At 52.5% G+C, this 22,376-nt stretch overlaps 1 protein-coding gene across 3 annotated transcripts in view; it reads left to right on the top strand.

Annotated features, from left to right (window-relative positions):
* Window positions 1-22,376, top strand: part of LOC144736680 (uncharacterized) — an 828,508-nt gene that overhangs the window by 352,920 nt on the left and 453,212 nt on the right. The window lies entirely within an intron of this gene.

Here is a 22,376-nt window from a genome sequence, read left to right as displayed (position 1 = left end):
GTCGAGTGTTTGCAGAATCGCCAGTGTGAGTCCTGCCGGATCAGCACGTTGTTTGTGCACTCTGTGTACATTCTTGTGTTTCTGCTTCTGCTGCGTGTGCCGTGTTGTTGTTCGCGTCTCGCGTAGCAAGTCCGCGCTGCGCCGTGCGATGTCGCCGTGTCGTGTGTGCACTGAGCGTCTCACCCGCCTCTACTACAAGTTGTCACTTGGGGGTCGCGACTTCAGCTGCGGCAGCGATCTCGCGTGCGGTCCCTTCTGCCTCCTCCTCCTCTATCCGCTCCTCCTGCTCTGCCGCGATGAGCTTCAGCCGCGTGCCAATCTGGCGGAGCCGTAGACACGAGGCCACGTGGCAGTGCAGAGTGAACGCGCCGTCTCACACAGTGGAGACGCTCGCACCGGGGGCGCCACCATGCTGGTGGCCTGCTGCTGCTGGACGTTTCGAGAGAGAGGCAGAGAGAGTTGGAGAGTGAGTTAGAGAACGAGGTAGAGAGAGAGAGGTAGCGAGTGGGTGAGTTAGTGACAGGGTATCACTGTACCACTGTCTGTGTGCGAGAGTTGTGTGGAGCAGTGGCTAGCGCACTGTGCTACAAACCCGGCGACCCGGGTTCAAGTCCCAGTCACGGCCAACACCAGTGACGATTATAGAAGCCGGTCCTGGGCCTCCCCTAGGTTGACTCAGCCTCAAAAGAGCAGCTGGTGCAGAGTGTGAACATCGCCACTAGGGGGACAAAGGCGACCGGGTGTGGTGCTGGTCACTCGCCTCCTCGTGTGCCGTGCCGGCATTCATAGGTGCTCGCTTACAGCACTTGCCACGAAAGTACGTTAAGACTATACAGGGGACCTTTGTCTTTGTATGTATGAGGGTGTGGGTGAGTGTGTGAGAGAGTGAGAGTGTGGGTGTGTGTGGGTGAGAGTTGGCACAGTGGGGGGCACAGCTGGTGCATCTGCCACTCGCCAGTCAAGCCGGCGAGCCTTCGACAGTGGACATGGCATCAAGGTGCACCTAGCCTGGCACCAGCACCGTAGTGACGTCACTGCCACTTAGTGGCGACTGGCGGCTGTTGTTGTGCGAGAGTGGGGATGTGTGAGTAGAACAGAGAGGGTGTAAGAGTGAGAATGAGTGAGTTGGTGTGAGTGAGTGAGGTAGTGTGAATTTGTGAGTGAATGAGGGAGCATGAGTGATGGTGAGTGAGTTTGAGAGAAAGAGGGTGAGAGAGGGGTGAGTGTGAGTGAGTGTGTAAGTGTGAGTGGGGGTGAGTGGGGGTGAGTGTGAGTGGGGGTGAGTGTGAGTGAGTAGGGGTGAGTGTGAGTGGTGGTGAGTGTGAGTGAGTGGTGGTGGTGAGTGGGGGTGAGTGGTGGTGAGTGTGAGTGAGTGGTGGTGAGTGTGAGTGAGTGTGGTGCCGTGCTGGCCTCCATCGGTGCTCACGCACAGCGCCTGCCCTCACAGTCTGTTCAGGCTACACGGGGGATCTTGTTGTCGTGAGGGAGAGTGAGGGAATAACTGAGTGTGTGATAGTGACTGTGTCTGTATGGGGATGAGTGTGTATTTAAGAGTGAGGAGCGGTGGTGCAGCGGTTAGCTCACTGCACCACGAAGCCAGGGATCCCGGTTTGATTCCCGCTCACAGCCAACGCCAGTGACGATTATCTGAACCGGTCCTGGGCCTCCTCTAGGTACACTCAGCCTCAAACGAGTATCCGGTGCGGTGTGTAAACATCACCACAAGGGAGACAAAGGCGACCGGGGCTGATGCCGGCCACCCACCACCTCGTGCGCCGTGCCGGCCTTCATAGGCGCCGCTCGCTAACAGCGCTTGCCCCGACAGCCTGCTAAGGCTATCCGGGCGACCTTTGTCTTTGTGTGTGAGCGTGCGTGTGAGAGGGAGCGAGGCAGAGTGACGGTGAGTGAGTGACAGTGAGTGAGTGACAGTGAGTGAGTGAGTGAGTGACAGTGAGTGACAGTGAGTGAGTGACAGTGAGTGAGTGACTGAGAGTGACAGTGAGTGAGTGACAGTGAGTGACAGTGAGTGAGTGACAGTGAGTGATTGACAGTGAGTGACTGAGTGACAGTGAGTGAGTGACAGTGAGTGGCAGTGAGTGAGTGGCAGCGAGTGCGTGACAGTGAGTGAGTGACATTGAGTGACAGTGAGTGAGTGACATTGAGTGACAGTGACATTGAGTGAGTGACAGTGAGTGACAGTGAGTGAGTGACGGTGAGTGACTGAGTGAGTGACAGTGAGTGAGTGACAGTGAGTGAGTGACATTGAGTGACAGTGAGTGAGTGACAGTGAGTGAGTGACATTGAGTGACAGTGACATTGAGTGAGTGACAGTGAGTGACAGTGAGTGAGTGACAGTGAGTGAGTGACAGTGAGTGGCAGTGAGTGACAGTGAGTGGCAGTGAGTGTGTGACAGTGAGTGACAGTGAGTGAGTGACAGTGAGTGATTGACAGTGAGTGGCAGTGAGTGAGTGGCAGCGAGTGGCAGTGAGTGACAGTGAGTGAGTGACAGTGAGTGGCAGTGAGTGACAGTGAGTGGCAGTGAGTGACAGTGAGTGTGTGACAGTCAGTGACAGCGAGTGACAGTGAGTGAGTGACAGTGAGTGAGTGACAGTGAGTGAGTGACAGTGAGTGAGTGACAGTGAGTGACAGTAAGTGAGTGACCGTGAGTGAGTGACTGTGAGTGACAGTGAGTGAGGGACAGTGAGTGAGTGAGCGAGTGACAGTGAGTGAGTGACAGTGAGTGACAGTGAGTGACAGTGACTGAGTGAGTGACAGTGAGTGAGTGACATTGAGTGACAGTGAGTGAGTGACATTGAGTGACAGTGACATTGAGTGACAGTGAGTGACAGTGAGTGAGTGACGGTGAGTGACAGTGAGTGACAGTGAGTGAGTGACGGTGAGTGACAGTGAGTGACTGTGTGAGTGACATTGAGTGACAGTGAGTGACTGTGAGTGAGTGACTTTGAGTGAGTGGCAGCGAGTGAGTGACAGTCAGTGAGTGACAGCGAGTAACAGTGAGTGACAGTGAGCGAGTGACAGCGAGTGACAGCGAATGACAGTGAGTGACAGTGAGCGAGTAACAGTGAGTGACAGTGAGTGAGTGACAGTGAGTGACAGTGAGTGAGTGACAGTGAGTGACAGCCTCTGGGCTCCACTCTGGACACTCGCCCGTGGGCTTTAGGATCACAGGGACAAAAGGGGTTTATCTTTACTTCAACCATCATCTTTTTGTTTGTATTAATGGTGCATTTTTAACAATCCCAGCTGGAAATTGAGCCCAGATCTGTGCAGTTCCACAGGTGTTGGTTATCCCATTGTGCCAGAGCAACTCGGCCTCATTCTCGTGACGTCTTTGTTAGTTAACAACAATAGTTGTGTTTTGTGTATCAATGAACGTTGATTTCTATTGCCTATACAGCAAGAGAAAGTGGCTGCCGTGTTGAGCAATGTAACGCAGCAGCAGCAGCAGCTAATGTGGTTACGCAACAGAATCCGGTCTCCAGCAGCAGCTGATTGGGATCCCATTCTACTGCTGGCCGATCAGATCCAAATTCCAAATCAGCTGAGTGGATCTCAGCGGCTGGGATTCGGGGTCAGGCCGAGCGCTCCACGTGGCATCGGCTCCCATTAGCCCGCACCGTGCACTCCGATGTTGAAGTCATCATCATCATCTCCATCGTCATCACCATCATCTCCATCATCACCATTATCACCACCATCATTACCATCACTCATCATCACCACCATGATCATCACCATCATCACCATCATCATCACCAACATCATCATTGTTACCATCATCACCACCATCACTCATCACCATCATCACCATCATCATCACCATCAGCCACTGCTGGATGAAGGCCTCCCCAAACCGTCCCAAACATTGGTTAAGACAATCTCAAACAAGTTGCAATGCAGCTACTCACTTGCTCAGCCCAATCCCATGGCCCAGCCGACTGAGCAGTTGAGTGGGCAGCTGAGTGGGCAGCTGAGTGGGAAGCTGAGTGGGAAGCTGAGTGGGAAGCTGAGTGGGAAGCTGAGTGGGAAGCTGAGTGGGCAGCTGCACGTAGCTCCGAGGGATCCCTGACAGAGACAGAGGCAGGCCCCAGCCTCGTGCTGCGCTGCACACCGCACGACGCTCATCGTCACAGCAGCAGCAGCAGGCGGTCGTTGTCACTTTTGCTGTGAACAGCGTCGCTTGCGCCGTTTGTCGCCGTCGATCCGCGCTGCTGTGTCGCATCAGGACGCGGTTTGTGTTGCGGTTCGTCATCTTTTGTTGAATTGGAAACTCAAACTCACCTCCTTCGGGTATTGCTTGAAACTCGCTTATGTTGCATCAACACGTTAGTTGTTTCAACAGGAACTACGTCTGTGCATCTTATTCATTCTTATGATCCATCAGAAATAACATTTTATTACATTTTATTGGTAGTTGATTTTCTTATTTAATCCTATGCATTGACAAGTCCAATGTAGCTGTAGAATGAACCTGACGTTCGCTGTGGTGACTCGTTGCAGGAATCCCGCAACACGCTGAGGTTTGCGGTTACAACTCTCTACAACCTGAGCGTGGTGCCGGAGCTGAAGTCGTGCTTCCACCAGGAGCTGGCAGCGGACGTGCTGGCCTGCTACCTGGACGTGCCCGACGCTCCCTGCAAGCTCTCCGCTCTGAACGCCCTGGCCAGGGTCTCCACTGAGCAGGACCTGGACATCATCTGTAACGCACAGGGTGAGGAGGAGTCTATGTATTATGAATTAATATTACTATGGTATAGGGTGGTGTATAGTAATGCAGTATATAATTTAATGTTGGGTTTGTCTATGGCAGTATATAGTACGGGGTAGATCCGTGTGATGTAAGGAAAAAGTTTAGCTGGTGGCATATTATATTGTTTGCGACGTAGAATTGTAATGTATGACTTACTGTTAGTAGCTCAGCTTATTGGAGAGTATATTTATTATATTGATGATATTAATGTAGTTTATATTTTAGTTTTTTACGTGGTGCTTTGGCTGCTGCAGCTTCTTACTATTAAAATTCCTTTCCTTTATTACTGCTAACCCTACTTCCTCCCTTTGTTGCTGCTAATCCTACATAATGCACGGGCATAATATGACTTTGAGACCCCCCCCACCTCCTACGCATTCCACAAGTAGTGACTAATCCCATATCTGCATTTCCCATAAATATGCTAAATTAATATGTTGATATGCAAATTCCTTTGTCAAGGCGCCCTTCCTCCTCTAACCCAGCTTAAATATACGCTGCCAAGCTTTGTGGTGTTCATTCAGACGCTGTCTTTCCGACAGACCTGCTCTTCACCTGAGGACGGTTGCTTGCGTTGTGGCCGAAACGTCGTGAGAATTGTATTTTATTATGTTTATTTGTATTATTTTATTATTTCCCTTCTACGTGACTTTACCGAAAGAACCAAGAAGATCTATAAGTATATTGGGGTCATCCTGAATTCAAAACTGCATTTTGAAGATCACATTGATTATATTGATAAAAAGACAAAAATAAAAATTGGTTTTCTGTATCAACACAAGCACTGCTTCCCCTGTATGTTCCGTTTGGAATTGATAAAAGCTACCATACTGCCTCTACTTGATTACTGTGACATCGTATATAAATCAGCCCCCAGTACTGTACTGAAGAAGCTTGACTAAATTTATCACTCGGCCTTAAGATTTGCATTGAACTGCCCATATATGACTCACCACTGTGATCTCTACATTGGGTCAAACTTAACATCTCTTTATGTTCGACGGCTTGTGCACCAGATCTTATTTATTCACGATCTACTTACAAAAAAATCAGCAGAATACCTGCTGGATCTCCTCTCTGTTTCAAAGAACAAATTTTACCTAAGATCTTCACTCATTTACCAGCTTCACATTCCCTATTTCCGTACAAATACTAGAGGAAGGGCCTTTGCTATTGATGCCTCCAGGGTCTGGAATGCAATTTCCAATAAACTGCAACTTGAATCACTACCTATGAGATCTTCACCAAAAACTGCTCGAGAGGAGAAGTACACCACTAGCTGCCACTGATATTCAGTGGTCTAAAATAAAATAAAATGTTTTGCTCCGGATGACCGCTGCAAAGTATGATCTGTGTTTTGATTTAGTGTGCTGATCTTAAAGGTGCATTGAAAAATGTTGATACTCTGACTGATACTCCTGCTGTTGTGGAGCGACTCATGCAGCCCAGCTATGGCTGCAGGGTTTTGTGGTACATTTTGTTATGTCGTTTATTGTGAAAATTCGGTCACAGTTCCTATATCACTGTTACATTGCTTTTATGGCTTTATTTTGGTGATTTAGAAAAGTTTTTTGGTTTGGCCATGTTTGTTTGTTGTAGTACGCAGTTAGACTGATGGCCTTAATCTGAGTTGTCTTGTGGTTGTTGTTGTTTGACTTGCATCCCACTGGGATGTTTGTACACAGCGTTGGTGTACGGAGCTTTTTCTGGAATATTTTGCTGTTTTTTCCTGGATTTTCTGTTTGCACATAGTCACATAGGCACTTTAAGATGTTTTCTTGTTCATATTTTTGTTTGTTGTGGTTGCACCCGATTCAAGAGCCGAATGGCTCACAGGGCTATACCAAATAAATGAAACTGAAAACTGAAACTGTGTGTAATGGAATGTGCTGTGTGTGCTGCATGTGCTGTGTGTGTGCTGCGTGTGTGCGCTGTGTATGCTGTGTGTCTTGTATTTGCTGTTGTGAGCTGCCTGTGCCGTGTATGCTGTGTTTCCTGCATGTGCTGTGTGTGCTGTTCTGAGTGTGTTGCTACGGATGTGTGTATAGTGTGCTCTGTGCCCTGCTGTGTGTTGCTTGTGTTGTGTGTGTGCGCTGCATGCATTGCATGTGCTGCTGTGTGTGCTCGCTAACAGCACTTGCGCCAACATTCTGTTAAGGCTATACGGGGGATCTGTTTATCTTTTCTGTTGTTGCTGCATATTAGTGCTTTCTGAACTGTGTGTGCTACATGTGCTGCATGTGCTGCATGTGCTGCGTGTGCTGCAGGAGCCATCTCCCTGCTGACGGACATGGTGAACCGGCCCTCATACAAGGACTACACGCTGCTGGAGAACATCCTGTACCTGGCCACGGAGCTGGTGAAGACTCTCACCCTGGTCTCCATCACGGCCGGCATCCGCAGGAAGGTGAGGACGCCTCGCGCTCCGTGCCGCTGGCTCCTGGCCAGGCGACAGCGGCCGCTGTGCCGATGGCTCCTGGGGAGAGCCCTTTGGGGCAGCGTGGCTCTTGTAGAGAGAGGGGGGGGGGGGTAGGGGCGATGGGGACGAGGGGTAGGGGCGGTGGGGGCGGTGGGGACAGGGGGGACGGGGGGTGGGGGCGGTGGGTGGGGGCGGGGGGGACGGGGGTGGGGGCGGTGGGTGAGGGCGGGGGGGATTGGGGGTGGGGATGGTGGGGACGAGGGGTGGGGGCAGGGGGAGCTGTGCCCAGACACCAACGATGACGACCCCAGAGCAGGCGGTGCGAGGGTCTCTCCATGCGCACAACGCTCACGGGAGCAGCGCTACGACCAGTGCAGGTGATTGACTCGTGGATGTCAATAATGATATACACTCATTGACTACAACTTGAGATATAATGTTTAAGGAATTAAAATAAACATTGTTATAATTGTTCATCATAACTTGCGAGTGCACATAAAGCGTACAATCGCTGCAGGATAATGCACTGCGCTGCTTTTGATGCTTGGATATTTACAAGACGCGCGTTTGTCCATGAATGGGCAGTTAGACAAGTCTACAGCTACACTCGCGTCTACACAGCATCACAGCGTTCATACAAATCTGGATACTGGGCTGAACCTGATCCCCAGGTGGTTGGTGTGGCAGCTGTGAACATCCCAGATGCTCCACTCTGTGAGTCACTCACGTGACTGCGTAGAGTGACTCTGTCCAGATTCTCACAGACAGCAGATCTGTGTGTTTACTGTGTGTAGATGGGAGATTACTGTGTTTAGAAGGGAGATTATTTTGATTAGTTAAGAGATTACTTAGTTTAGTTGGGAGATTACTTTGATTGGAATCCACTTGTACTGCCATCCCCTGGCAAGCCAGGAGGTGGTGGCTTGGCTCCCGTGGGAGTTTCACAAATTTGTGCGATTCGCCAACCCTCGCCTCCACAGCGCTGGGTCACGGTGCACAGAGCCCCCGGCGCTACGTAGGGTCACTAGCGAGCGATGTTCAGCGACGGACCGTGACGCTGGCTCGCATCACTGCTGGTTTTCAATCGCGGATCTTTAACGTCCGCTGTGAAGCAGGCCGCGTGCACGTTTGGTGACTCCCCTCGCGGTATTAACCAGGGCGGCCCCTGGGATCAAACCCCGAGACTCCACACGAAGCGGCGACCGCGCCGCCGCTGGGCCCCGTCAGCCCCCTCGCTGTGAGCGGCCGTCACTCAGCACAGCGCACGGCTGGGAGAGTCTCTGTACGGAGTCGGTGGGGTGGGGGGGCTCGGTTGGTCTGGGCCTCCCTCAAGTAACACCGGGGGAGCCCAACGGCTCCTCTAGCAGAGCAGAGCTGGGCCCAGCAACACAGGGGATGAGTCTACACAGCTTCACAGCTAAATAACAAACATACATTGACAATAGCAGTACAGGAACAGTAAACAATAACGCAGTATAAACAATCCAACTAAATTTGCAGTCAGATCATTTCAGTTGTGGAATGAAACACTAATCAACAGTTATTAGTTTAATGAATTCAGAATCACAACTCAACTCATCAGACGCTGCAAGGGATCCGCGTGCTGCAGGGGCCGCGTTGAAGCGCAGGAGAGCGGCGACGCTGCGCTCGCACGAGGCCGCCGCTAGCGGAGTCCAGACGCGGGGTGCCCCCTCTGGGACACGGCAGCGGGTGCCGAGGCTCGCACCGCCAGAGACTCGCGGGCAGAGTTCGTGCGGCGCAGAGACTTGGGGGCGACCGCCCAGGAAACAAGCTCTCCCCGGCGGTGCCGTCTCCCCGTAGCGCCGGCAGGAGGCAGCGGGGCACGCGGTAGCGGCCACGCCGGTGGGCGGAGCGGTCCTCGCGCAGAGGGAAGCGCGGGAGGGAAACCCGGCCCGGACTCGGCGAGGCCGCGGCGCCAGTGACGCGCCGCTAGGGAGCGGTTCGCGACGAGCGTCGTTCACTCTCTGGGAGGGAAGCTGCCGTGGGTTCGTGACGAGGAGGGCGCTGGACTCGCTATCCACGGGTCGCCAGTTCGATTCGATCTCCCGGCGCGGCAGCTGAAACAGCGGGGCAAGCTTCTTAAACCCCTGCCTCTGTCCGCCCGGCAGTAGATTGCTCACTGCAGTGAGTTGATGAGGAGGCCGCGTGTGGTGGGGTAAAGTGTGGGTACTCCCATGTCTTTCAAGATGTCTGGGCAGTGTGGAAGAGTAGACCAAATACCCTCTAGAGGGGCTCTCTATAGCTTCTCTACAAGATGCCCTACTGCCAGCAGTGGCGTGAGCAGGCACTTGCAGGGCTGCACCTCTACTTAGTACTTGTGTACAAGACCCTCGTGTAGGTGAGTGTTGTGTACAGGGGGTGTACTCGTCTGTCAACGTGCAGATGAATGAAGCCAATTACCTAGAGAGTTGTAGGATTTGCCTTCTTCAAACACACAACGTGGTTCATGATATTTGCACATTTAATCTCTTGTCTGCTTTTATCTCTGCCTGCTTTTTCTACAAAAGCCTTCGGCGTGTATGTTCCTGTTCAATGTTACACGTCCAGGTGCAATGTTGATCGGTCGGTGCCGTTTGGTCGGGTCTCTGCGTAAGCCGTACTCTAGAAAATGGATTTTAATACAACCAGGAAGATTCCCCACCAGTAGCCTCCAATACTTTTTCCCAGTTTATATTTTCTACATCTGCAATAATTTATATTTTGTAAAATACGTTGATGTACAGTGAGAGAAAAAAGTATTTGATCCCCTGCTGATTTTGTACGTTTGCCCACTGACAAAGAAATGATCAGTCTATAATTTTAATGGTAGGTTTATTTGAACGGTGAGAGACAGAATAACAACAACAAAATCCAGAAAAACGCATGTCAAAAATGTTATAAATTGATTTGCATTTCAATGCTGGAATACCCATCCACGATCAAAAACTTTTTTCCCTCACTGTATCTTGTTCTAAGCATCTTGGGGGAGGGTGCGTTATGATACTCAGAAAGTGCGTTACAGCTCTCCATTACAGTTCTCATGTTTATACCTAACATTGCCACAGACACCTCATGGGTTTAGAGGCTGTGATTTGCAACACAGAGACGTTTAACACGTAGGCTTTCATAATAGAGGTTTTTGGGTTATATCGGGTAAATATATAAATGTGTCGTTAAAAGCCGCCACCACCTGACACAGCCAACTAGTAAGGGTTGTCACGTAAACAGAACGTGCCAATTCGTCACTAGTACAGCACCACACCGGTGTGTTGGAGAGCCAATCCCCCCCCCCCCCCACTTTGCGCAAGAGCGCAGAAGCGTGGTCACCACATCTACGCCTCTATATAAGGAACAAACAGGTGGACTTCTCCACAAATCTGGCTGTCACTTGATGAAGCTGGTTGTAATTACTGGCGAAACGTCGTACTCAGATTGTAAATGTTGTGGCTTAGCTCTCCAACACACCGGCGTGCTGTACTAGTGACGAATTGGCACGTTCTGTTTATGTGACAACCCTTACCAGTTGGCTGTGTCAGGTGGTGGTGGGTTTTAACGACACATTTATATATTTACGCAATCTAACCGAAAAAACCTCTTAAAGATGATATTGGTCGCGAAAGCCTACGTGTTAAACTTAGAATTTCGTGACCAATATTATTCATAATGAAGGCTTTTGAGTTATATCGCGTAAGTAGAAATGTGTCGTAGCTACTCATTGGCTCCTCCCCCTCCTCTTACCCTATATAACAATGTTTCATCACAAGTAACTCTCGCTACAGTTATTTTGCTGTGCCTTTTTACACCTGATGAGGGAGGCTTGTGTTGCCTCCGAAACGTCGTGATTTAATTTAGTTGTTTTCATTTATTTTATTTATTAATTGTTTTACCTACGTGACTTTACCGAAAAAAACAAAGAGTATGAATCCTTGCAGTCACAAAAGCTTCAAATCTAGACTGTGTCGTATCTCTCCACCGCCTGACACAGCCAGTAAGGTTTGTCACGTAAACAACGCGCCAATTAGTTACTACTTGAGCCCACCGGTGTGTTTGAGAGTCCCTGCTCACACCACACACAGATCTCTGTGAGTGAGAAGATGACTCGTCGCTGCTTTGCCCCCAGACGCTGCAGCCGGGAGCCGAGCTGGATGAAGAGGCACTGCAGGAAATCCTCCCCGAGGTGAGGCCGCTCCCAGGGCACCGCGCATGGCATTCGGAGGTGCCGCGTGGCGCGCGGCGCTTTGGGGGGCGACGCGACGAGCGCTCGCTGCAGCGCTGCGCCGCACGCGTCCACGCTGCTCCACACGCTACTCCACACACTACTCCACACGCTGCTCCACGCGTCACGCTGCGCTCCCTAGATGGCAGTCTTGCGTCGTTGCACCCGGACACTCCTGATATTGATAAACAGCCGTGGATCTAAACATCGACAAATAATATAATAATAATAAAACATTCTTGGAGATGCATTTTGGGAGGAGAGAGCAATGCAGAAATATTATCACGCTATAAATACTCCCGTGTCTATTCTCCTTACTTTCATGAACCCACAATGACCAGTGTGGTGAAGTATGGTCAAATTACCCCCCCAACAGCAGTGGATTGACGACACTACACACGTCCATGTGCACACTGCCGGCTACAATTATCAGACAACGAATTTTCTCTACGACAACAAAAAGCGACCGCGATGCAACACGCGTAGTCCTTCCAGTAACGTGCTACAGAACGTCGGGGGTAATCCATTGTGACGTCACGGCACCACACGGCAGGGGGAAGGGGAAGAGGCCCCCTGCCCCAGCCAAGTGGAGAGCTCGTGTTAGGGGGGAGAGGAGATTTACATGGGGAGGGGACACGGAGAGGGAGGAATCAGCAGCATGCTGAGGAGATGCCAGGGAGAGGGGGGACAGCGAACCCCCTAATGAACGAGTTGACCCACACGCGGCTGGTGGGCTTAGCAGGCGGCCTTCCACCACTCCTCATTCCGCTGCCGCTTGACCACCGAGGGTCCCTGCCCCTCTTTTTCCCGTCCCGACCTCCCCACCTCCTCGTCTGCCCCGCTAATTGTAGACTCTGTAGGAAGGGAGACCATGTGACTTCGAGCTCCCACTCCCCCTCCCTTTAATCTTGTGGCTCAAGTGCTCCATGCCCGCCTGTGCCAGGGGGGTGTCGTGTCAGGGGGGTGTCGTGTCAAGGGGGTGTCGTGTCAGGGGGGGTGTCGTCTCAGGGGGGTGTCGTGTCAGGGGGGTGTCGTGTCAGGGGGTGTCGTCTCAGGGGGGTGTCGTCTCAGGGGGGTGTCGTGTCAGGGGGGTGTTGTGTAAGGCGGGTGTTGTGCCACTATTTCCATGAAGGGGGTTCGTGCTCCTTTCACTTGCCCAGTCGTCTTCCTGGCTGTGATGCTACAGGGTTGGAGCAGGGCTTGCTGCTGTCTCGTCACGGTAGCGGGTTTCAGGCCCCACAGAGTCTCTTCGACCGACGGGGAGAGGTTAGTGCCACGTGCCATTGAAAAACACTAGAATATCGTGATGGAAGTGTGCAACGTCTGGCCACAAAGCATGGAGGTAGTCAGATGGTGACTTTAACGGAGCTCTTGAGGATGAATAATGCGGGAGCCCTGGCAATGAGCACGGCTCGGCACACGCAGTGGGACACGGGCAGCGACATTGACGACGCTCATCACGAGAGTGACGTGAAGACGAGTGTAGCTGGCGGCGTGCGTGCATCTCTACCCCTCCACTCTGTCTCCCTGTCTCTCGCTGTGAGCGCAGCTGAGAGAGAAGCTGAAGGTGGAGACTGAGAGACGAGGTGAGGAGCACTCCGTGTGGTGTCACTTACACTCAGTGTGTGTCACTTACACTCAGTGGGTGTCACTTACACTCAGTGTGTGTCACTTACACTCAGTGTGTCACTTACACTCAGCATGTGTCACACTCAGCGTGTGTCACTTACACTCAGCGTGTGTCACTTACACTCAGCATGTGTCACTTACACTCAGCGTGTGTCACTTACACTCAGCATGTGTCACACTCAGTGTGTCACTTACACTCAGCGTGTGTCACTTACACTCAGCGTGTGTCACTTACACTCAGCGTGTGTCACTTACACTCAGCATGTGTCACACTCAGCGTGTGTCACACTCAGTGTGTGTCACTTACACTCAGCGTGTGTCACTTACATTCAGCATGTGTCACACTCAGCGTGTGTCACTTACACTCAGTGGGTGTCACTTACACTCAGCGTGTGTCACTTACATTCAGCATGTGTCACACTCAGCGTGTGTCACTTACACTCAGCGTGTGTCACTTACACTCAGCGTGTGTCACTTACACTCAGCGTGTGTCACTTACACTAAGTGTGTGTCACTTACACTCAGTGTGTGTCACTTACACTCAGTGTGTGTGTCACTTACACTCAGCGTGTGTGTCACTTACACTCAGCGTGTGTCACTTACACTCAGTGTGTGTGTCACTTACACTCAGCGTGTGTGTCACTTACACTCAGTGTGTGTCACTTACACTCAGCGTGTGTGTCACTTACACTCAGCGTGTGTCACTTACACTCAGCGTGTGTCACTTACACTCAGTGTGTGTGTCACTTACACTCAGCGTGTGTCACTTACACTCAATATGTGTCACTTACACTCAGCGTGTGTCACTTACACTCAGCGTGTGTCACTTACACTCAGTGTGTGTGTCACTTACACTCAGCGTGTGTCACTTACACTCAGCGTGTGTGTCGCTTACACTCAATGTGTGTCACTTACACTCAGTGTGTCACTTACACTAAGTGTGTGTCACTTACACTCAGTGTGTGTGTCACTTACACTCAGTGTGTGTGTCACTTACACTCAGCGTGTGTCACTTACACTGCGTGTGTGTCACTTACACTAAGTGTGTGTCACTTACACTCAGAGTGTGTCACTTACACTCAGCGTGTGTCACTTACACTAAGTGTGTCACTTACACTCAGTGTGTGTCACTTACCCTCAGCATGTCACTTACACTCAGTGTGTGTCACTTACACTCAGTGTGTGTCACTTACACTCAGTGTGTGTGTCACTTACACTCAGCATGTGTCACTTACACTGCGCGTGTGTCACTTACACTAAGTGTGTGTCACTTACACTCAGAGTGTGTCACTTACACTCAGCGTGTGTCACTTACACTAAGTGTGTGTCACTTACACTCAGCGTGTGTCACTTACACTCAGTGTGTGTCACTTACACTCAGTGTGTGTCACTTACACTCAGTGTGTGTGTCACTTACACTCAGCGTGTGTGTCACTTACACTCAGCGTGTGTCACTTACACTAAGTGTGTGTCACTTACACTCAGTGTGTGTCACTTACACTCAGCGTGTGTGTCACTTACACTCAGCGTGTGTCACTTACACTCAGTGTGTGTCACTTACACTCAGCGTGTGTGTCACTTACACTCAGTGTGTGTCACTTACACTCAATGTGTGTCACTTACACTCAGCGTGTGTCACTTACACTCAGTGTGTGTGTCACTTACACTCAATGTGTGTCACTTACACTCAGTGTGTGTGTCACTTACACTCAGCGTGTGTCACTTACACTGCGTGTGTGTCACTTACACTAAGTGTGTGTCACTTACACTAAGTGTGTGTCACTTACACTCAGCGTGTGTGTCGCTTACACTCAATGTGTGTCACTTACACTCAGTGTGTGTGTCACTTACACTCAGCGTGTGTCACTTACACTGCGTGTGTGTCACTTACACTAAGTGTGTGTCACTTACACTCAGAGTGTGTCACTTACACTCAGCGTGTGTCACTTACACTAAGTGTGTCACTTACACTCAGTGTGTGTGTCACTTACCCTCAGCGTGTCACTTACACTCAGTGTGTGTCACTTACACTCAGTGTGTGTCACTTACACTCAGTGTGTGTGTCACTTACACTCAGCGTGTGTCACTTACACTGCGCGTGTGTCACTTACACTAAGTGTGTGTCACTTACACTCAGAGTGTGTCACTTACACTCAGCGTGTGTCACTTACACTAAGTGTGTGTCACTTACACTCAGCGTGTGTCACTTACACTCAGTGTGTGTCACTTACACTCAGCGTGTGTCACTTACACTCAGTGTGTGTGTCACTTACACTCAGCGTGTGTCACTTACACTGCGCGTGTGTCACTTACACTCAGCGTGTGTCACTTACACTCTGTGTGTGTCACTTACACTCAGCGTGTGTCACTCACACTCAGTGTGTGTGTCACTTACACTCAGTGTGTGTCACTTACACTCAGCGTGTGTCACTTACACTCAGCGTGTGTCACTTACACTCAGCGTGTGTGTCACACTCAGTGTGTGTCACTTACACTCAGCATGTGGTGTCACTTACACTCAGTGTGTCACTTACACTCAGTGTGTGTGTCACTTACACTCAGTGTGTGTGTCACTTACACTCAGTGTGTCACTTACACTCAGTGTGTGTGTCACTTACACTCAGTGTGTGTGTCACTTACACTCAGTGTGTGTGTCACTTACACTCAGTGTGTCACTTACTCTCAGTGTGTGTCACTTACACTCAGTGTGTGCCACTTACACTCAGCGTGTGGTGTCACTTACACTCAGTGTGTGTCACTTACACTCAGTGTGTGTCACTTACACTCAGCGTGTGTCACTTACACTTAGCGTGTGTGCCACTTACACTCGGCGTGTGTGTCACTTACACTCAGCGTGTGTCACTTACACTCAGCGTGTGTCACTTACACTCAGTGTGCCACTTACACTCAGTGTGTGTCACTTACACTCAGTGTGTGTCACTTACACTCAGCGTGTGTGTCACACTCAGCGTGTGTGTCACTTACACTCAGTGTGTGTGTCACTTACACTCAGTGTGTGTCACTTACACTCAGTGTGTGTCACTTACACTCAGCGTGTGTGTCACTTACACTCAGTGTGTGTCACTTACACTCAGCGTGTGTGTCACACTCAGCGTGTGTGTCACTTACACTCAGCGTGTGTGCCACTTACACTCAGTGTGTGTCACTTACACTCAGTGTGTGTCACTTACACTCAGTGTGTGTCACTTACACTCAGCGTGTGTGTCACACTCAGCGTGTGTGTCACTTACACTCAGCGTGTGTGCCACTTACACTCGGCGTGTGTCACTTACACTCGGCTTGTCACTTACACTCAGTGTGTCACTTACACTGTGTGTGTCACATACACTCGGCGTGTGTGTCACTTACACTCAGCGTGTGTCACTTACACTCGGCGTGTGTGTCACTTACACTCAGCGTGTGTCACTTACACTCAGCGTGTGTGTCACACTCAGCGTGTGTGTCACTTACACTCAGCGTGTGTCACTTACACTCAGCGTGTGTCACTTACACTCGGCGTGTGTGTCACTTACACTCAGTGTGTGTCACTTACACTCAGCGCGTGTCACTTACACTCAGCGTGTGTCACTTACACTCAGTGTGAGTCAGTCACTTACACTAAGCGTGTGTCACTTACACTCAGCGTGTGTGTCACTTACACTCAGCGTGTGTCATTTACACTCAGCGTGTGTGTCACACTCAGTGTGTGGTGTCACTTACACTGAGCGTGTGTCACTTACACTCAGCGTGTGTGTCACTTACACTCAGCGTGCGGTGTCACTTACACTCAGCGTGTGAGTGAGTGTGAGAGTGCCAGTGAGTGTCTCAGTGAGTGTGAGTGAGTGCTAGTGAGTTAGTGCCAGTGAGTGAGTGAGGCTGTCCCGTCTCACCCAGACTACACGCTGAAGTGGGGAGACATCGCCGTCCACCCCACTCGTCGCTCCATGCAGAAGTGGCCCAAGGCCGGGGACGGCCTAATCTACGTCCCCTACAAAGTGTCCGTCGCCTTCTGTGAGTGGCCTCCCCTTCCTCTTCCCCCTACTAATTCCTTGTTCCGCCTGTACCTTGTTCATCTTGTGACTGGAAGGTGGCCAGATTAAAGGCAGAGTTCACATCAACAGAGTGGCCCTTGTCTAGAATGAAGTGCAGGGCCCAATGTAAATCAGGATGTAAATTATTCAGAGCTGTGCTCTGTGTGGATTGATAATCACATGACTGGGCGTGGAGGTGGCTGTGGCAAGCTGGTGGTGAGCAGAGAGTCAGGGACAGGGTTCGTCCCTGAAGAAGAAACCCAACTCGGTGTCTTAGTCTCTGTAAGATGTCGCCTGGTTACTTTAATCAGCGTGATAATCAAGCCACATCCACAAGTGCTGAATGATTGACATTACATTGAAATAGCTGCAGCAAAATTAGGATGTTGATTAACGTTTCACTAATGGTCATCCTAAGGGAGAAAGATGGAACCAGAACTCATGATTGAAATAGAATCTGAAGATTATTGGAGGTATTCTCTGCAGCTGTCTTTGTAAAATGTAAATACATCCACATAGCCCAGGAACCAGACCACTCTCAGATGAAGAGGACACACAAATCTAAGTGTCTCTATACACACGGCATCATCACGCACAGAGGCCTGTAACCAGGCCTCGAGTCTTTGACTTAGATCGGTCGTGACTCGTGATACACGCAAGGCACCGTACGTGTAGTAGCCAGTGACGTGCACTCAGTGTGTGTGACTGTGATGGGAATGCCGCATTGGGGCCAATGGAGCAGAGGAAGCGGTGCACACGACACTGAGAGCGCAGAGCGGTGCTAGGGAGGCTCGCGTCGCCACCGCAGATCGTGGAGATTCCTCACATTGCCGGGAGGGGGACCGCGGGGCAAAGATTTTACTCACGCAGGGACTCTGCTCCAGGCTTTATGTGAAGCAGTGCCGCTCACTCAACACAGCTTGATTAGACATTAGAAGGAATGGATACCATTTAGAATGGATAGATAATGATGTTTGTTCTTTATCTGCTGTCAAAAACATGTTGTGGGGACCCAGCAAATGATAGTTAAGTCAATAATCCACACGTGATGCTATCCAGTCAAAGGCAGCGGTAACCATGACGCTACTCTAGAACAATGAGTAAATCGCAGCACCTGACCAGCAGTGTCCATGAAAGAGAAGCGGCTCTCGTAGAACGGCAAATTACTCTGTCAACTCAAATAAGGCGGTGCCGTGGTTTGAATGAGCAACGCCTCCTGCTGCCGAGTGGAAGCGCAGGGAGAGGCGGCGGTGGCGGCCGTGGGGCCGAGGCGGCGGAGCGGCCCCCGGGGCCTCCCCAGGGAGCCCAGCGCTGCCGCCACTCACGCTCCACCCCACGCCGTGCCACCCACTGTGCCCCACGCAACACCCCACGCCATGCCACCCACTGTGCCCCACGCTCCACTCCACACCGTGCCACCCACTGTGCCCCACGCTCCACCCCGCGCCGTGCCACCCACTGTGCCCCACGCTCCACCCCACGCCGTGCCACCCACTGTGCCCCACGCTCCACCCCACGCCGTGCCACCCACTGTGCCCCACGCTCCACTCCACACCTTGCCAACCACTGTGCCCCACGCTCCACCCCACGCCGTGCCACCCACTGTGCCCCACGCTCCACCCCGCGCCGTGCCACCCACTGTGCCCCACGCTCCACCCCACACCGTGCCACCCACTGTGCCCCACGCTCCACCCCACGCCGTGCCACCCACTGTGCCCCACGCTCCACTCCACACCGTGCCACCCACTGTGCCCCACGCTCCACCCCGCGCCGTGCCACCCACTGTGCCCCACGCTCCACCCCACACCGTGCCACCCACTGTGCCCCACGCTCCACCCCCCGCCGTGCCACCCACTGTGCCCCACGCTCCACTCCACACCGTGCCACCCACTGTGCCCCACGCTCCACCCTGCGCCGTGCCACCCACTGTGCCCCACGCTCCACCCCACGCCGTGCCACCCACTGTGCCCCTCGCTCCACCCCACACCATGCCACCCACTGTGCCCCACGCTCCACCCCACACCGTGCCACCCACTGTGCCCCTCGCTCCACCCCACACCGTGCCACCCACTGTGCCCCTCGCTCCACCCCACACCGTGCCACCCACTGTGCCCCTCGCTCCACCCCACGCCGTGCCACCCACTGTGCCCCACGCTCCACCCCACGCCGTGCCACCCACTGTGCCCCACGCTCCACCCCACACCGTGCCACCCACTGTGCCCCACGCTCCACTCCACACCGTGCCACCCACTGTGCCCCACGCTCCACCCCACACCGTGCCACCCACTGTGCCCCACGCTCCACCCCACACCGTGCCACCCACTGTGCCCCACGCTCCACTCCACGCCGTGCCACCCACTGTGCCCCACGCTCCACCCCGCGCCGTGCCACCCACTGTGCCCCACGCTCCACCCCACACCGTGCCACCCACTGTGCCCCACTCCACACCGTGCCACCCACTGTGCCCCACGCTCCACCCCACACCGTGCCACCCACTGTGCCCCACGCTCCACCCCGCGCCGTGCCACCCACTGTGCCCCACGCTCCACTCCACACCGTGCCACCCACTGTGCCCCACGCTCCACCCCACACCGTGCCACCCACTGTGCCCCACGCTCCACCCCGCGCCGTGCCACCCACTGTGCCCCACGCTCCACCCCACGCCGTGCCACCCACTGTGCCCCACGCTCCACCCCACGCCGTGCCACCCACTGTGCCCCACGCTCCACCCCACACCGTGCCACCCACTGTGCCCCACCCTCCACCCCGCGCCGTGCCACCCACTGTGCCCCACGCTCCACCCCACGCTGTGTGCCCCACACCGTTGGCTGCGCTTGGCACTCGCCGTGGGCTCTTCTCGCTCACGCCGGCCCCACCGCTCACACCCGGCGTGTCACCTGTAGATGACGGCGATGTCAAGAAGATCGAGGAGGCGGCGCTGGAGTTTGAGAAGAAAACAAGCGTCCGTTTCATCCCTCGCTCCAACGAGACTGACTACATCTACATCCACGCGTGGGAGGGGTGAGACACCGAGACACGGACACGGCAAAGACACAGCTACATCAGAGACCCTACAGAAACATGGCCACTACAGAGACACGGCCACTACAGAGACACAAACACTATAGACATGGCCACTACAGAAACAGGGACATTCTAGACATGGTTACTAGAGACACAGCCACTACAGAGACACGGACACTATAGACATGGCCACTACAGAGACACGAACACTACAGACATGGCCACTACAGAGACACGGACACTACAGAGACACGGACACGTTAGACATGGTTACTACAGTGATAGGCACTATTGACATGGCCACTACAGAGACAAGGAGACTACAGTGACACGGCCACTACAGAGACACGGACACCATAGACATGGCTACTACAGACACATGGACTGGTTGTGGTCAGGCTGGGGTTGTCTCTGTGTGATGAGTGGTGAGTGAATGGGGCTCAGTGCTCAGGCTGGGGTTGTCTCTGAGTGAGGAGTGATGAGTGAATGGGGTTCAGTGCTCAGGCTGGGGTTGTCTCTGAGTGGTGAGTGGTGAGTGAATGGGGCTCAGTGCTCAGGCTGGGGTTGTCTCTGAGTGGTGAATGGTGAGTGAATGGGGCTCAGTGCTCAGGCTGGGGTTGTCTCTGTGTGATGAGTGGTGAGTGAATGGGGCTCAGTGCTCAGGCTGGGGTTGTCTCTATGTGATGGGTGGTGAGTGAATGGGGCTCAGTGCTCAGTCTGGGGTTGTCTCTGCAGGAATTGGTCGTTCCTGGGCCGTCAGGGTGGGGACCAGGCGATGTCCCTGGAGCCCGGCAAGGTGACCAAGGGCGTCGTTCTGCACGAGTTGATGCACGCGCTCGGCTTCCACCACGAGCACTGCCGCAGCGACCGCGACGACCACGTCTTGGTGCTGAGCCACAACGTCAAGCCCGGTGAGAGGCATAGACAGCGCAGTTCAATTCCCAACCATGGCCATCATCAGAGACGAGTGATCTATGAGCTGAACCTAGGCCACCGCCTCCACCTTAAACAACCCACTCCCATGATGACACAGTGTGAATAGGCTAATGTCCAACAGCAGATTGATGAAGGCTCTAAGTTATGAGTCAAATTAACGGTGTCAACCAAAGTGTTCGTTGTGTTAGAGAGTATTGCCCTTGGCTTTTTGTGATAATGTGAGAAGCTGTATTCCTTTAATGACCTTGTCATAAATTAATATTTTTATTTTCAGAGTGGGTGGATGCCATTGTGAAGACAACCCCCCATGAGCACAACCTAAGGACCCCGTACGACTACAGCTCCGTCACCCACTACGGCATGTACGTCTCTCGGTGTGCCAGCATGCTGTGCACTTTGATAGCAAGCGGTCCAGGTGCTTTGCGGAGTTCCTGGAGCCAGGATAGACGTGGCCAGGTCATGGAGGGGAAAGGATGGATACCCAGCCGTGCACCATTACGAACTTTAACCATCTTCACCAAACGTCTGTGCAGTTAGCCTCTGCAGCAGGCCTGGTGCACCACGAGGTCACATGGCCTCGCTGTGATGGCCCCTTGGCTCGAGGTCGTGGGGCAGATCCAGGTTCTCTGGGTTGACCCGTTGAGTTCCTGGCATCTGCCCAACATCCTGGGTACCAGACAAGAGCCGAGTCCACTCAGGTCCAGTTCCTCCTGAACCCCACCAAGGTCTTGCTCTCAGCTCCTTAGCTGTGCGTCCATGGCCTGCTTGGTCTGGCCTAAGAGCAGCTGCTCATGCTGTACATGTAGATACAGATCCCCATCTCCACAGCTTCACTTCTTACAGTATTTTATTATCTGTATTATAACCCTTCTGTGTATCTTCCATTTGCTCTGCAATATTATGAACACGATCTACAACTGCTGAAAGTAGAGTCATTGCAACGTCCAATGGGCATGAACTACATCAATGTTAGAAGGACTTAATAAACTCACAGTTGGGCCCAGTACCAAACTTATTTCACTTTCTCTTTGGTTCTTTCGGTAAAGTCATGTAGGTATAAAATAAAATAAATCACGACGTTTCGGGCACAACACAAGCGTCCGTCATCAGGTGGGAAAACATGATCTGCTGCTGAGGCAGACTGTTTTAAAAGGCTTGAAATGGGTGTAGCTCAAGGGTTATAAAGAAGTGGCAGGGGCTAGTGATGTTAATGTGAGAAATTAGCATGTAACTGTAGAAAAGAAGAAGAAGAGCGGCCTCCTCGACGAGGGAGTGCAACCCAACGGGTGTAATACGAAGGACCTGTGAGTATGAGAGTGCAATCCAAAAGACATGTGAGCATGAGAGTTC

Source organism: Lampetra planeri, chromosome 3 (genome assembly GCF_965212315.1).
Source record: "Lampetra planeri chromosome 3, kcLamPlan1.2.h2, whole genome shotgun sequence".
Lineage (NCBI taxonomy): Eukaryota > Metazoa > Chordata > Hyperoartia > Petromyzontiformes > Petromyzontidae > Lampetra > Lampetra planeri.
The sequence above is the reverse complement of the archived record's forward strand: the minus strand, read 5'-3'. Positions and strand labels throughout refer to the sequence as shown.